General features: G+C 38.0%; 1 long non-coding RNA gene across 1 annotated transcript in view; it reads left to right on the top strand.

The window, feature by feature from the left end:
- The first annotated feature begins 2,134 nt into the window (after positions 1 to 2,134).
- LOC122799291 overlaps positions 2,135 to 17,840 on the top strand; it is a 137,656-nt gene continuing 121,950 nt past the window's right edge. Inside the window, exon 1 of the long non-coding RNA XR_006364449.1 lies at positions 2,135 to 2,985. This is a non-coding gene — a long non-coding RNA (uncharacterized LOC122799291). The remainder of the gene's footprint in view (positions 2,986 to 17,840) is intronic.

Genomic DNA, 17,840 nt, shown 5'->3' on the forward strand with positions numbered 1-17,840 from the left:
TCAAAAGCTTTGGCCAAGTCTAGATAAGTGGTGTGCACCGTTTTTCCCTCATCCATGCCCCTGGTGACTTTCCAGTGAAGCCCACCAGATTGAGCAGGCAAGGCTTCCCTTTGACAAAGCCAAATTGGGTCTGGCCCAGTTTTTGGAGAGTTTCTGTGTCATTATTGATCAGGTCTATGATAATTCTCTCCATGGCCTTGCAGATAATACTGCTCAAGCTTATGGGCATGTAGTTCCCTGTGTCAGTTTATGGGCTCCCCTTGTGCAAAGGGATGACTGTTACAGTCCTCCATTCCTCTGGAACAAAACCCATCCAGAGGCAGTGATTATGTTATTTAAGAAATATCCCAGAGTGTTCTCTGGACCCATAGAGGCTGTGTCTTTGGCTTTAGTGAGTTCAGTAAGGCTGGAGGAAAGCTTCGACAAACTGCTGATCCTTAAATAATTGTAAACAATACAGGGTGCAAATTCCGCTGGGTAAAATCAAAATAAATCTTATGTAAAAACAGTAACATCTACATGGCAGCCTTCAGGAGCTAGTTTCCAACTCTGTCAATGGCTGCCATAGAAATGATGAAGTATTTAATATTCTCATTTCTTCTGCAAACGCAGAGTAAAGTAACATTTATGCAAGTGGTACATTTCCAGTACTTGTCATGGCACCCGTTGCTGGATCTAAAGCTGGAAATAAAGCAGCAATAAATAAAAAATAGCTGGCAGGGCACATAGTTGTGATAAATGTTCAGACATTGATGACTGCCTGTTCTATGTCACTGATTAGAAGATAAACTGCAATGATGTGCATGTGTACCCAATTCATTTCAGTTTTATTGTAGTGCTTTATCATACAGCACTTTATAAAGCAGATGAAATACAATCATACAATTGTTTAATAAAACATAGTTAAAAGCAAATAAAATGCCTACTAAATGAAAAACATTATATGAGTATACATTCATACAAATATTAATAGAATAATACAAAATAAAATACTAATTCACATAAAACAGCCATAAAAAGCAATATGTCAAAGTCACAACAAAGTATTTAACTACAACATACTTATATGATGAAGTACAGTGTATGATAAACAGTTTGCTTAAAATATAAAACACTAAAGAACAGTAATCCAACAAAAGATAAAAACAAATTGAACAACTGTGCCTGATAAACAAAGCTGGTGCAAATTTTGCCTACAGCAATTTCTGTAATATAAAACAAATGCCTCTTTCTCCACAGCTGTCTTAGGGCTATATTACTTCATACTTGTTACGTTTTCTTCACCAGACTGTGTGACAAGTGAGCAAAATGAATGACCCATGATCACACCTTGAGTAGTTATCCAAAAAAAAAAAAAACTGTGAAATCGGGTACAATAATATTTATAATGTTTGCAGACTTGTCCCTTCTAAACTGCTTTCTCGCTGTAGTATAGAATGTTTTCGAGAGCTCAAATGAGTGGCACACCATAATAGAGACATACAAGTTATACCTGTAACTTCACATTACTTACTTACAAGGCAAACACTTTGGTTGTGATAGTAGAGGTCGACCTTTAGTGATTCAATGTAGTAAGATTTCGATAACATGATATAGACGCCACCTCTCAACCTCTTAATCCAATAAATCTGGGCAAAGACTGACATAATGGGGATACAAAGGCCCAAATATTGGGGCAAATTTTAAATATTGCTCTTATAAACTAAGACTGTTTCTAGAATAACATGTATTTTATAAAGGACATGAAGTCTGAAACTCAAATTAATGACATTATTTACAAATGTCATTCCTCAGATCATCTTAGGGATTTGCCAGAAAACCAAAACTGTTATTAGATACAGATCGAAATCTGAGGCAAAAATCTGAACAGTTGAGAGGTATACATATTTATAAGCCCAGTCACCAGACTTTGAAAATCACTGTCTGAGAGATTGTAACCAAAGTATGTATCTGTTGTTGACTACACTTTACATAAAGAAACATAGAGAAAGCAGATGTGAGTTGTATGTCTATCATCTTTCTTTTCTCTAGGTTTTCTCTACAGGTTTGCCTGACCGCGAATGCCAACCTAATATTACAAGACCGAGCATAGTACTGCAAGGGTTAACCCTGACATCAGTCATCTCGGTTTATTATGTGGATTGTCTGTCTACCCCCAGGAATGTCCATCACCGAGGAAGACGCTGTCCAGTCAACAAGTTGACGTCAGCTAAAAGCGAAGAGAAAAAGGAGGAGTCTGTCCTCTTGTTTTGGTTTCTGATCGTATAGAGCTCAGTCAGACTCAGGTGCAAGTTGCATGCGTATAAACATACTAGAATTTCGGGGGTTAAGTGATTACAAGACAAACACACGCAGAAGCGCGTGCACGTAGGAGCTCGTTCTTTAGGGAAAAAGATGATGTAAAGCCTAAAGATCAGCACGTGACATCTGAATAAATAATAGAACTGTTAAGGACAACAACTCAATACTCGCACGCATCTCCTTGCATCGCAGCATCAGCACCAGCATCCCGCAGTATCACAGTTACCCCACTAGCTGACTCCCGCTACAGCTGCACTGCCTTTTACAACAATTCTGCAACTCTTACACCTTTACCCTGCCAGCTATGTGCACCTGCCCCATGAAGACAAGTAGAAGCACCTCAGGCCCAGGCTGCTCCTGCAGCAGCAGTTCTGTATCTCTGGGAAGTGAACCTGCCCCTTGTAGCTCTGGGGCTCAGCTCACTGCTGCCCGTCTCCGCAGCATCGGTGATGAACTGCAGCAATTCCAGGCCCGAAGGCGACGGGCAGAAACGGCGAAGTGGAGATTCATGATGTGGGGACCCGGGCACCACCATCTCGGGCTGCAGGGCGTCCTGGCCAGCGGTTCTCTGGGCTCACTGTGCGTGGCACTGCTGCAGATTACTACACAACTAGTGCTGTTTATCGGCCGAAGGAGACAGCTGTAAATAACCTGGCACAATCACTTGGAGAGAGACGGCAACAGGTAAGGAAGAAATTAGGTCTAGTTTTGAGTACCTCTGTTGGTCGGTACCACAGATTAGATTGCCTCAGTAAGTAGAAATACAAAATTACTATCATTATAATAGCGGCTATTAATTACTGCTGCTTTTGTGTATATTATAATTCGGATTTTGTGTCACCATGGAGTGGTGTAGACTGATACATTCTCTGTGCTTCTTTGATGTTTGCCTGGGTCTTCAACATATTTGCACCCAAACAGCAAATGCTGTGGGTTTGGAAGAACTTTGGGACAAACTCAGTAAGTAAACAAGACACAAAGAAATGAAAATAAAACGTACTTGCTCGTGGCTTTCTGCAGTGTTGCTAAGTATAGTGTACCTGAATTTGTGTTAGCAAGTTTTATTCGTGTCCCATGGAAGTTTCTTTTCCGTGTGGAATAGAGGATTTGACGGCATTTACTGGTATGGCTTTTTAACCGGTACTAACGACAAGTCTCCAGTTCTCAGGGCTTGAATTGCATGCACTTAGCTTAGCAGCGCCTGGCAGTTAACAACTACTTTTGTTCATTCCAAATTAAGCTCAAAAACTACTTTTTGTAAGTCGTTTTATTTTTTGTTGCACGGGGAACACGCCAACGGGGTATGTGCTTAGGGGCTTTATGGCAAAAGCAGCCTCTCTCTTTCACCTAGGCAAAAGTGAATGTGGGCGTGAAAAGTCCTCATAATAATTATGGGTTATGCAAGATTACTCTCCAGATTTTCTGAAAAAAATTTCAGTGAACTGTAGTGTTAGTCAAAATTCTTGAGTTGTGTAGATGTCAGTTACTTAAGAAATGCGATTCTTAAAATTTGAAAAATTGCTGTTTTATCTTTACTAGAAATATGAAGAACGCAAGTAAAGAAAGTCATAAAACGCTGTTCTTAAAAATGATGTATTTACTAAAGAGAATAATGGTTACGCGGCGACATAATAAATGAAACAGAAGGATCATTACCTCTAAATAATGTTTTCGACTAATAATTGTAAGACGTAATACGTTAAATAAATAAACATGTACAAAGTCAAGAAATAAATAAGGTGCAAAAAACTCAAAACCTTTTATCACTGTATTCAGTTTATTTCATTACCACATGCTTAATTTCACCTGACAATTTCTGTCTACAGTTTTACTACTTTCTTGTCAAAGAGATTTAACTAGCAGCACTTTTATACTGACTGCAACGTTAACTTGTCTGTCCGCAATTAATGTGTGACTTTTTGTACTGTGTCTCGGGCCGAGCCTGAAAACGGTCCATTTAAATCAATTAATGCTCTACCACGGCTAACACATTAAAAATAATTCCATTAGAACCTTGACTTTTACATAAGGGTTTTGGGACTGTCCCAAAGAATGATATTTTAACTGACTTGACAGAATAAATGTTTTGTATAATTAGGCTTGCTTGAAGGAAAGATAAAGGGGTTTTGGAAAAACAAAATAAGCATTTTATAAGTTAATAATTTCCTGGTCTAGTCCACGATTGGGGATTAGAACGCATACCTCTCAACCGCACAGATTTTTCGCAGAATGTCCAGATTTTTTGCCTCACATTTTAACCCGTTTTTCATAAAAATGTTTATTTTCTGACAAGTCATTGGTAAGTCATCGAAGATTAAAGTCAGAAAATGATGACATACATGAGTTTCAGACTTCATACTCATCAGAAAATTCATGCTAACACAAAATCTGTTATTACATCCACGATATAAGTTTGTAAGAGAAATATATTTACAAAATATCCCTATTTTGAGCCTTTGTCCCCACATTATTTATGGCTTTGTCCAGATTTCTTGCTGTAAAAGGTTGAGAGGTGTGGATGTCTGTGACAGTACAGATGCATGTATTGATGTCTCATAATTGAGTGTAGCTAACACACACAACCAAGAAATAGAGCAGTGACATAATCTGCACACACAATAAACATAGAGTAATGGGTTGCATACAACAGTATATTTACATTTGAGTGGCTATTAAATGTATATTAAATTTCATTGCTGTTACCTAAAATATGACAATGATGTTAGTAAAGAGAAGACCAGAGAACTATAGAATGAGGTTCCAGCAACACTATCTCCGTGAACAATATTATTACAGGTCAGACTTTTTAAAAGAGGGGTTTTGAAGGCTCACTGAAGGCTGTGGGACTAAGAAAGACAGTCAGACTGACCAGCAGAATAAATGTTTATTTATTTTATTTATTTTTATTTTACATTTGTTGACCGGGCTGGTCCAACTGGATATATGTCCATTTTCAGTGGAGGCCCGGGGAGAAAAGCTCCGCACTTCAGAATAGAATAACAAAAACATAGGTACATTACCAAGTTTTGGCAAGTAATAATTGTACAGTACATTAAATGTTTGCATAATTCAGGAGTGTTGGGAGGAATGGGGCCATAATTTGGAATATGTTTCTTTGCTTTGGGATTGCACTAGTTATTAAGAGGCTTTTGGGGAAAAGTCTTAACACCCATGTCATGAACATGAAGCTTAAATAGCAGTGAGGGGGGAAGAGGATGTGATGATTTGTGACAACTGATTTTTTTTTTTATTTCTGAAAACTGTAGTCATAGTGAAAATTAATCAGGTGTGTATTTATAGATAAAGTGTTAATGCAACTGTCACTTTTTCAAGAAATGCAAATAAAATTGTCTGTCATGGTATGTTTATTAAAAGTAGGGAAGAAGCAAGTAGAGGAACTATTAAAACTGTATACTTAAGAATAAGGTAGATACTAATTGTTATGCAGTGACATAATAAATGAATGATTCCTATTAGGTTCATAGGTTGATAGATAAGTACTAGGCTAGCTGCCCCTGCAGACCATTTTAAGCCTATCCAATTTCCTTTTTTGTGCTTGAATTAACCTATCCTGTTTGGTTAGAAATTGGTCTTACCTACCCATTATAGTCGATAATTATCTATTACCCCTAATGAGAATAACTGGGATCATTCTGTAGATAAACTGAGGGGACCAATGCATGAGATAAAGCACTTATGAGTTGCCACTGTTCATTGGTGGCTCAGGGGGCAGTCTGTGTACATGTTCTGTTTTCCTTTAAAGAGATCCAAGCTGAACTTGAATACAGACAGGGATGAATTTTGTTCCAGAGTAGCAGTATCCTCTGCGAGATATACTTATCCCTCCAAACCATTCTGTTAATGTTGAAGAAGAGGTTTAGATCCCTAGACTGAGTATTTCTAGTGCCATTTGACTTGCTGATGTGTAGTAAATCTACCAGTATTCGGTCAGAGGATGCCTTGGTATGCCAGACACAGGGCACCTATTAGCTGTCTGTATGACACGGAGTATAGTGACATGGCTTTGAGTCGGTCCATATATTTTGAAACTACAGTGTAATATGTATTGATGGTGGGCAGTACATGCATAGATTGCAATGATATTTTAAATAACAGCAGCTTAGTCTCAGATGCTGCACTTGCTTGCTTGTTAAAGTGATTATTTTCTTAGGTTTGCACCACAGCATGTGGTGCATAAAGTGGCAAACAGCATTTTCACCTCACTGGTTAATATTTTCAGCCTCTGTTCCATTTTTCTGTTTAAAACAAATTTAAAACTTGTATTTTCCATATAGTCATGCCACTGTGTTTAAACAGTGAACTTTAACATCAGTAAAATCCAGCTTAACAAAAAGAGTGAAACAAGTTTACAGACTTTAATGGAGGCACCATGTGTATGCGCAAGAGGTGTCCATTAACATCGATAAGTGCAGCTCACGCTGCCTCAAGGCGATATTATCAATGGTTGCACTGAATTTATTTGGGATATGCTTTAATAAAAAGGCTATGAAGTTTTTTCTTTATTATTATTATTAAAATACTGTCCTAATTAAAAATACAATCCATGTCTAAACATACAGGTGTAACTATATTTGTATGTTAAGTCATTGTTTTTGACAATTTGGCGTTGTCAGGTTCACTATAGTATGCTCTTTTGCATACAGCAATAATATAAATAGGTGACATTTTCTACCTGCATGCCATAAGTTGTACTTATGACAATGTGAACATATACATTCATAAAAGTAAACCAAGCATTGCAGTGTAGTGAAAAAGTGAAAACAGTTACACATAATGCTGAAGAAAACCTGCAATGTGAAAGTTTACACTAAGAGTAGAACTAAAATGCACATATTATAGGGACGCATAATGCACATCCATGGAGCAGGTAACAAAAGCCTCCAGACAAAAAGTGCCACAAAATAACCTGTGCTTAATATCAAGACACTGCTCAGTGGCATATAATATCTTTAACCCATGTCCAGATCAAAGCATTAGGTTACAAGTATGCTTTTGCTCTTGAAAGTGGGCGATCGATAATAACATGGTGAAACTGCAAAATGTCGTCTCTTGTAGCTTAGAAACGGCCTACATTTTTACCTCTACAGAAAGCTTACAGTAGTCAAGAACAGTCTGGACTTATGCATTTCTATATCGTATGGAAAATCGCTGTGCAGGTATAGAAAGTCATAAGTTAGCTCAAGAAATGAAACATACTTGGAACCATTATTACTGTTCTTTTTTTTCTTTTTTCTTTTTCTTTTAAGAATGGGGTGAATTAGCAACTGTTTGTAAGCTGTGGAAAGTGGTAATGTGATGTATGGACTTAGCAGTGGGCAACCATAAAGCAGTAAGACAAACAGCTGCAGAGTGTCTCAGCAGGCTCAGTCATCTAGTACCTGTGAACGAGTCAGCATTAAACATTAACAACTTCAAAATGCAAAGCAATTGCATGGAATACTTATCACCTTCCTTGTTATACAGAAAAGTGTGGAAACTATATACATAATGGTGCATAGCATACTTTAAAATAATTTTTAATAGATCATCAAGTATAAACATCAGTATGCATACTTCTGGAATGTTACCAGCTCACCAAATGAATGCAAAAAAACAATGAGTTGTGTTATACTTTACTGTATGACACATATACATTATATGACAGTCTCAACCATCAGCATCAACAGAAAACTGTCACAGTTACATGCCAGAGCATAGCTAGACATGCCCAGACATGTCCACCATGTATTTATACAAATCTGAAAACTTCCAACGGTAAAAGGCAGTCAAGGAACCACAAAGAAATGAGTGCTTCTGTCTCAAAAATTGACTCACAAACATAGGTGCTACAAGACTTCATCAGGAAGTTTGATTGCCTACATGTGAAATCCCTTTAGTATAAAAATAACGTAGAAGATTGTTTATGCTTAATAGCTATGTTTACAGGATAAAATATACCTGGTTTATTTTTAAGATGTTTGCCTTTGTGTATGTTGAGCAGTTGTGCAGTAAATGGAAATATTTGCATGAGATTTTAGAACCTGATGTCTCTGCTAAAGTGTATATCTGTAATGATGCTTGTAGAGCATACATAAAAAATACTTCATACTTCATACTTCAGAAAGGACCTGTACATTTATTTATGCCCACTGCGAGTATATGCTCACATGTGTGAAAATAAAGGCAATTTAAACTTGCGCGCGCGTGTGTGTGTGTGTGTGTATAGACTTGAGCTAGTTACTTTATCTACACACAAATTTTAGTAGTCTGAAAAGAAAGTGAAATGTGCGGTTTTGCCTCAGGTCATAACAGGTGCTTATTCACTGTGTAGTGCTAACCAAGTGCCTAGACTACGACAGCTGTCCAAGTTCAAATCATGTCCTATTACTAAATGAAGACATTGAATGAATTAAATGAGTTGTTGCATTACTCTTTGGTTCACAGTCTCAGTTATATACAGCAGACAAGTATATGGGCAAGCAAAGCAAGCTATCCATGCCTGTCAAAAAAGGGATTTCAAGTGCTTAAATTTTGGTTATTCCTTAAGATGAGACTTGAATGTACAAGTTAGAAGTGAATGTGGCCAAGATACATTACATGTTAACAAGCTTCTTTGTGTTCTTTGTGGGAGGGAAACTAAAAAAAAGCATAAAGTGGTGAGAGTAAAAGAGGCTGTTAACCTGTAGTCACAGCTGCATTGTTTGATGTAGCTCTTTCTCATAGCAGTTCCCTGTGTCATGGTAAGTCGCAATGCCCAGAACAGCCACATATGAATAACTTGTTTAACCTCTTTTACAATTCCTGATCGGAGGTGGGGTGTGCTATTCTGTACTGTGATTAAACTGAATTCATATGTTGCCATTTATATTATTTACTATATAGTCTCTATAGCTGTCCCAGACATGTTCCTAACAAAACATTTGGGCTCAAAGCTTTTAAAAAATATATCTTTTTTTACCTTATGTTTTTAATTTTGATCCTTTCTGCTTTTTTTGTTCAGTTGCCACGGTGGTGCAGCAGCAGTTAGCATTGCTGCCTCACAGCAAGAGGTTCTCTGGTTTGATTCTCGGCTGGGGTGCCTTCTGTGCGGAGTCTGCATGCCCACCTTGTGGTTGCGTGGGTTTCCTGCGGGTGCTCCGGTTTCTTCCCACATCCCAAAGACATGCTGTAGGTGGATTGGACACTCTAAATTGGCCCTAGGTGTGAGTGTGTGTGTGTGTGTGTGTGTGTGTGTGTGTGTGTGTGTGTGTGTGTGTGTGTGTATGTGCCTTCTGTAACTCGACACTGTAAAACTCCACTGCCAGTCATGAGCGGACAGGTGATCCGCTGTGGCGACCCCTAACTGGGAAAAGCCAGAAGAAGAAGACATTTCAAAACTACAAACTCTAAAAATGTTAAAATACTGTTCCTGTTACTGCCATAGCGTTAGTCTATAAAATGTATTCCTTTGCAATTGGGGGCCAGAAGAGATTTGGGAAATGGTTTGCAGAGAGGGAATTGTCGGTCTTTGCTATGGAAGGGGTGCAGTAAGGATTCTTCTGGGTATTATGATACAGAAGAGCGCCTTCCATTCCACATTCTTCTCCTGGGGGCCCATAATTTTCTAGTCTGGACCTGAAGTTCATATTGCATGTGTGTTTTGTCTGCGCATTTTGTATTTCAGCTGCGGTGGTGGTGCTGCTGTAGCATTGTCGCCTCACAGTAAGACGTTGTCCTGTTCGATTCTCAGCTAGAGCATCTTCTGTGTGGAGACATGCGTGAATGGGCGTACCTTCGTTGAAGGTTGTGCGTCAGGGCTGGCAACTCGGCATGTAAAAATCTACTGCCAATCATTAGCGGACCGGAGTTCCCTAACCGGGAAAAAACAAAAGACACAACAACAACTTGTATGTATTTTACATGTGTTTGGATATATGCATGTGTGTATTCTGAAAGAGGGTGTGTGTGTGTGTGTGTGTGTGTGTGTGTGTGTGTCTGTGTGTATGTGTATATATATATATATATATATATATATATATATATATATATATATATATATCTTGCAGTGTCTGTTAAGAATTGTTTGTTTCTATACATTGTTCCCATTTTCTTATGAACCTTTTTGATTGTATTAGAAATGTGTATGTCAAATTTTAGTCTGTTGTCAATTATGACGCCTAATAGTTTTGTTTGGGATTCTGGGAGAACCCTAGTATTATTACTGGCAGTGATTTAAAAGTTAGCTGGGAGGCTAGTAGATTTAGATGGATGAAATATCATAATTTTATTTTTATTAGGGTTGAGAATGAGTTGTGAGTTTGCTAGCCACTTGTGACTGTAAGAAGTTGAGTTATTGTGGATGCTGCAGTCAGATATGAGGGTTGATGCTTGACAGGAGGCAGAATTAAGATGATTTATGAATATGCTAAAGAGGATGCCTTAGGATTGAACACTGAGGGACTCCAATTGTAACAGGAAGGAGTGGGGATAGATTTTGCTTCCATTTCACAGCTTGCTGGCGGCTAGATAGGTAACATTGAAACCAGTTAACAGAATGTAGTCTGAGTAACCAGTTAACCAGTTGATCAGTCTGAGGCATCTCCACTGACTGTGCTTTAGGCTGAGGCACAAAGCTAAACTGTTAGCATGCTGGATAAATGCTACTGTTTGGAACTATGCAAATAAATGGAATAGTTTCATCTTCATTTTTGTAAACTGGTTTTACTTAGGGATGATGATAAACAGAAAACATGTAAAACACTCTATTACCTATGTAAAGTCTGGCAGTTAGCACTGAGGACTAAATGTCAGAGCTGTTAATGAGCTCCTTTCTATACCCATGGTACAGGGTTTGATTCCGACCACCTTCATTTGCCTGTTGTACAACTCTGAGCAAGTCACTTAATCAAGAAGTGCTCCTGGGTTGCCCTTGAAAAGTGACAGTTTGTGTAGAGGACTTATCTGGCAAACAAATAGGTAAAAAAATGAACAATTAACTGTCTTCTTCTTTTAATTTAAAATATGGCATTGGTTTATTTGTAGCATGCAGGTATAACAAATTTGTTCATCTTACTTTCTGGAATGTAAATGTGAGTAAAGCTTATTCATTGTCAGTAACCAACAACATTTAAATGTTCTAAACCTAAACATCAGTCCCTAACTGTAAAAGTCTAACCCAACCCCCCAAAATTTACTCCAAATACGGTAAAGTGAATCGCTTACCTACAACACGTGTCTCCCATTTTATCTCAAGTGGCATACTATTGCTTTCTTAGTATAACTTCTATTATTTGCAAACTTAGCCTGTGTGTGTGTGTGTGTGTGTGTGTGTGTGTGTGTGTGTGTGTGTGTGTGTGTGTGTGTGTGTGTGTGAAGACAGACTAACATGTGCAGACAATATGGAGAGCAGATGTCAGCTGTATCTGGCACACCAGTCTTTTTCTTCCTGGCTATACTGTTTCTGTCCTGACTTCAACAAACAAACTTAAAAGTAGAAGGTGAGCTGGCAGAGTGGATATGGATGACTGTGTGTCAGTTCTGAGTCTGGGAGGAGAGTAAAAGTTATTCCCAATGTAAAGCTGACCCCTGGAGGATACTGGGGGCATGACAGCCAGTGGAAAATGTAAATGTCTTGGTCAAACTGACTGCCCAGAGCACTCACTCACAAATGAAGGCATGTACATTACCAGGTGGAGTTAGTGTTTTTATTTATTTATATGTATTAAGTGGGATAGTCCAACTGAAAAAGAGCCCACTTTCAGCAGAGGCCCAGGGAAAAAGCTCTAAAGTAGTTAGAGAGAAAAATAACTACAGTTACAAACTGTACAATTTTACCAAAATAGTTTAAGAACTGGTACATAACATAGTTAAGACTGATATATAGGATGGATGGGTCCGTGATAAACAATTACTACTGAACTCCTCTAAAACAAAAACAGTGCTTTTTTGGCACTATGCAAAATGTCATTTCTCTCTGCAGATCTTTAAAATCCTTGATCAACTTGGTAACCCTGTTGAAAATGTCACTTCATTCAAATACCAAGGGCTTAGTTGGACCCCTTTCTAAATTTCCAACTTCACATGGGCTAAAAACTAAAAGAAAAATCTAGCCAAGCTAGATTTTCCACTGTCTAATTCCTTAAAACCTCTTGTATTAGAGGTAACATGGGATATATGCAAATGACCCCTTAAGGACATCAGGTGTTTCAGCTATATGGCAGTTCTGAACGCCCTTGACTTTTCTTCTTTTTAAATCTGTTATGGACAAATTCAGGCCAGTAAAGCCAAACCCCACTAGCTGTGGACATGCATGCTTCAGTCTTCTTATGGCCTCACCAGCACAGCATAAGTGGACTGTTTGGCTAACCTTTGGAAACACAGGGCTGTCATACACAGCTGATGTCCATAACCATTAGGGTGTCTGCAAGAGATTTTAAGGAATCACACAGTGGAAAATCTAGAGTGGCTAGATTTTTCTTTTAGTTTTTACTGATTGTTTTTTTGTGTGTGACCTTGTTACTCATTGTTTTAACTTCACATGGGTCACACACACACAAAATATAAGCTGTCTCCTATTCTGGGCTGATAGTATCTCCCCTTTTCTATCCAGGCTCATAGGTAAAGGTGTCTTACTTGGTCAGCTAAAATATTGTCTCCTGCTAATTGCTTCAGCTTCTAAAAGAAATATAGCCACCATTCAGTCCATTTCAAATACCATTTGCAGAATTATCACTGTCTTCCTAAGAAATGAACACCGTTGCAAAACCATTGAAAAAGCTAACTGACTGCCTATGAAACAATGACTTTGTAGTTGCTTCTCAGCTATTTAAACTTATCAAGAATGACACCCTCCTTTCACTAACTTCCAGGCTATTCAGAGATGCACCAATACACAGCCTTAGACATCTTAACCACTTGACTTCTCCTCCAAATTCCCCAAACTAGGCTTTGCTGCACACACCATGCTTTTTCAGTCCTTGGTCCCAAACTATGGGAATCTCTCCCTTCTTTTCTTAAAGGCTATTCCTTACCCCACTTTCCATTCACAAATAAAAGCACCTTTCAAGACTCTAGACAAATGCAACTGCTATCTCTCTGGTCCTATAACTTAAAATTTTCATTCCTTTCTGTCTACATACCTTACTCTGACTCTGTTTTTGATTGTGATTCATTCAGCATACCAAGTCTGATGCCACTCTATATTTAATGCAAGCATATACTGTGTTTTTTCAGTCATTCTGTATATAATATTATTTATCTATTGCCTTTATACCCTCAAGCCAACTGTGATATTTACTTTGTATATATGTATATATTGCATTTTGTCATTCTCTCCGTATATGTCATGTAGCTGTTGTGTTTTTCCTGGGATGAGACTGAAATGGGTCCAGTGGGATCAGTGCTCTACCCCGGTTAACAAATTCAAAATAAAATAAAGATCTGAATCTCTCTCTTTCTCTGTGTGTGTATATATATATATATATATATATATATATATATATATATATATATATATATATATATATATATATATATATAGATATAATATATATATATATATATATATATATATATATATAGATATATACACACACGCACCCACACACACACACACACACACACACACCCACACACACCCACACACACACACACACACACACACACACACACACATATGTAGGCGCATGCACGTGCATAAACACACACACCAGGTGTACATTGTATTATAAATTATACAATGACTTCTCATTAGTATTAAAAAACGTGCACGCTGATTGGTCAGCCCAACCAGCATGCCCATTGTAAATTGAGCATATAGCAATAGAAAAAAGTCCAGCAGTTGAAGTACAATTGAGTAGCCATACTTTTTTTATTCATATATGAAATGAAGACCAGACCAAATACAAGAAAGCTTAGGTATATTCTGCAAAACTAAAGAAACAGAAACTTACCAGATTTTCCTGTATTGCTACACTGTCGTACCTCTGAGCTGTCTGGATTTTCAGAGAATGCCCACATTTTTGACTCATACAAAAAAAAAAAAAAAACAACCGAGATTCTTTTTTTCTATGTTGCCTCCGTTGAACAGCACTAATGTACTGTGCAAACATGAGAATGTAAGCCCCATATGCACGTGCAGTACATCAGAAAACACAGAAGAACAGAGAAACATTGTAGTGGAACATTACAGCACCATTATACAAAGACATTATTTAAGAAAGGTAAGCAGTTTCTTTCTTAAATAATGTCATTGTATAATGGCAGTACTCCACCTCGGGTGTGGGTAATGCTGGATTTACCCAACCACACCATCCGTGGGTAAATCTAGCATTTCCCACACTGAGTCATGGGCTATTGCCTAATTAGTAAATAGATGTGTAGTCTCCACAAACATTGCCTTTATTTATTTTGGTCATGGTTAATTGTCTTCATTTCCATTGCCCTTGCATTAAGCTAGCTAAGGGCTTGAGCTAATCACTGCAGGTCAGTGCACAGGAAGGAGTGTGATGGCTTGAGCAGAAGGCAGAAATAGTGTAGAATCCTGTGGGTATAAAGGAGGAGAAATGTTGATATAAAACATTCTGCAGAAGGAACCAGGGGAAACAGAAAAAAATACCAAGTACCATAAAACAACAATTAAAAATTGTAGTAACATATTTAAAACATTCTTTGTTGATTTATTTTTATTATGTGGTATTCATGTGAATATTTCACAAGATTCAAAAACCTCTAAAATAAAGATGCCCAGTAGATGATAAACAACAGATAAGAAGAACGGCAATATCCACATATATCTACTAAACTGTGGTTTATTACTTGTAGGTAATGATGCAATCAACTGGTAATCTTCCATCATTCTGACAAAGACCAACCAACAGGAAAAACAATTGTTGTACAGCTTTCTCTTTGTACTAGTTTTGTTCCTAACAGCTACAGTAATAGTGACAAAAACAAATAATGATGACCTGAACAGGGCAAGCCAGCAATGTTTTGCTTAGAGTCGAGATAGAGCAAAGCCAAAAATATGCACCAAACTAAAGACCAAAGTAGACAATGCTGGTTGTTGAATGCAGTGCTGACAGCAACATCCCTCAAGAAGTGATCAGAAGAACTGGACATTTCACCTTCCTCCTAAAAAAAAAAGAAAAGAAAAGAAAAGAAAACTATTTATGAATCTGGAATCTTCTGTATCCCTTAATTCATAGAACCCAGACAACTTTAAATATATGCCCCCATAACGTATATTCTGGCAAATATGTCCATCCGTCTTTAAAGAAAATATTTTTTTAAAAAGTGGCATAAATAGAATTTTTACTTCATAGGGATAGGGAATATATAGTAAATGAAACAGTGGCGGTTGAAAATGACAGGCACTGTGCCTCTCTCAAGAGTGGCACAGTGATAGCACCATGTGTGTGTGTTTACTAGTAGAATAACATCATTGCCTTACAGCAAGAGGTTCTCTGCTAGGGTTCTCAGCTGGGTGCTTGCTGTGCCGAGTCTGCATGTCCTCCCGTGTGTTGTCATAGGTTTTCTTTGGATACTCTGTTTTCCTCCTTCATTTCAAAGAAATGCAGTGGGTGGATTAATGAATCTAAATTGTTGATGGGAGTGCGTGTGTGTGTGTGTGACATGGAAGAAATGCTTGGCAACCTGGTTGCCTAGTAAACTCTGTGGATGTCCTCATATAAATTATGTGAATGACATCAGCGGTCCATGGGGGTTTCTACTGAAGTCAGATGCAGCTTAATAGCATTTGGAGCATGGTGCTTCTTCCAATATTAAGGAATGCTTTCAGGTCACCATGCCGTCTATCCTTTGTTGATTTAGGTGAGCCGCCCAGTCTGCAGCAGAGTGCAGTGACCTTTCTTGTTAAGATCATACTATGCAGATAAGCTACACTTGCTGAGTTTCTTCTCTTCCCTTCAGTTATAGGATATTACTATCACTTATCCCAAAGCAAAAATAATATTGATGCCCGTAGTTATTGAAAACTCACCACATCTGAAACTATGGTGTGGCCTAGGTTCCATGAGTGAGACTGTACATATCTTAGTCACAGTTATGAATATTCTGAAGGAAAGTCTCAGGACTGTTAAATAAATAAAATAGAGACCAAAGGAATTCAAATGTTATTACAGTTCATAAAAGAAACTGATACAGTTCTTTTGGAGTGTCATCAAATCTAAAGAAAAACATGTCTGTTTCTATTGTGAAGTATTATTAAAATCACAGTATGAGCTCTTCTGCTGCTGTAGGACTTAATTATGAGTTATTGCTGTCTGTGAGAGTGAATGCTTGTATTTTAATTATAATATGGGGGTGATATCTTAGATTTTCAGACCATGTTAGATATTTTTTCCTTGCTTATCTCTTTTGTGACCTGACCTCTTGGGGAGTAGTTGTTATGCTAGTAGTCCTGCATCTTGTATGTTGCACTGGGGCAAGGCTTTATTATACCCTCAAAGGTGAATACATAGTGTTGTCAGTGGCAGTTTTTATGTACACTCTGTCTCATGACTGATGGGCCTAATAGTCACCAGGATGTCAGCTTGCAGAAGCTAAGGCCTACGCCCTCCCACCCATGAAGGGAGAGTTGACCACAAAGGTCAAAGCCTTGTAACAGGTAGCATAAGACGATGCCTTGTTCCTGCCCTAGTGAACAATGGGTCTATATCAGAACACTGAAGTTTTAAAACTTTGAATGTTCTAATATCGACCCGTCTTAATTGAACGCTAAAAATAGCGAAGCTGCAGAACACTGAATTCTTTCCTAGGGAAAGAATTTGGTTGGTCGGTTCTGTGGCTTCGCTATTTACAGTGCTGTGGTGGAGATTTACGGGTTGGGGTCAGATAAGTGTGCGATTGTGTGGTTGTTAGGATTAGGGAATGGGTTAGGTGAATTAGGTTTAGGGGTGGGTTAAGTGAGTTAGGGTTAGGGTGCGGGTAAGGTGAGTGTGCGATAGTGACAGACCTTAGGGTTAGGGTTTGGGTTAAGGTAAGTGGATAGATAGTAGTGTATGTATAGTTTAGTGTAGGGTTAGTTGTAGGATTATAAGTGTATGTGTGTGTATTGATGTTTTTTAGGTGTGCTTGTGTTGTGTGTATGTGTTTGGGAATAGCAAATTTTTTCCCCAAGGAAAAAATTCACTGCTCTGAATGTTCGATATTATGTGGTTTAGATATTTTAGGTTCGATTAAATAGCGTTCGCTATTTTCATCTTTCGATAAAGTGATATCAACTCTGAACAATTATGTACTGGCTTCTTACTCTGCAAAGCTTAGGGAAGCAATGTCTGCAAGATAAAACACAGAGGTGGAAAGAAGCAGTGGGAAGTCTTTGTCATAGAAACTACCTAGAATAAACAATGTCTGGAATATACAAGACAAATTCAAAAGGCAGTAGGAAATCTTTTTTCATAAAAACTGTGTAAAACAGTGAATTTACTAGCTTGGTTAACTACAGATGACTGTTAACAACTTCCTGAAATGAAGTGATCCCAACACCAAAACCCCAAATTTTTACAGTCCAAAAAGGGAACACATAAAAGCTGTAATCA

The sequence above is a fragment of the Protopterus annectens genome, chromosome 4.part0 (genome assembly GCF_019279795.1).
Source record: "Protopterus annectens isolate FY-2018-M chromosome 4.part0, PAN1.0, whole genome shotgun sequence".
Taxonomy (NCBI): Eukaryota; Metazoa; Chordata; order Ceratodontiformes; family Protopteridae; genus Protopterus; species Protopterus annectens.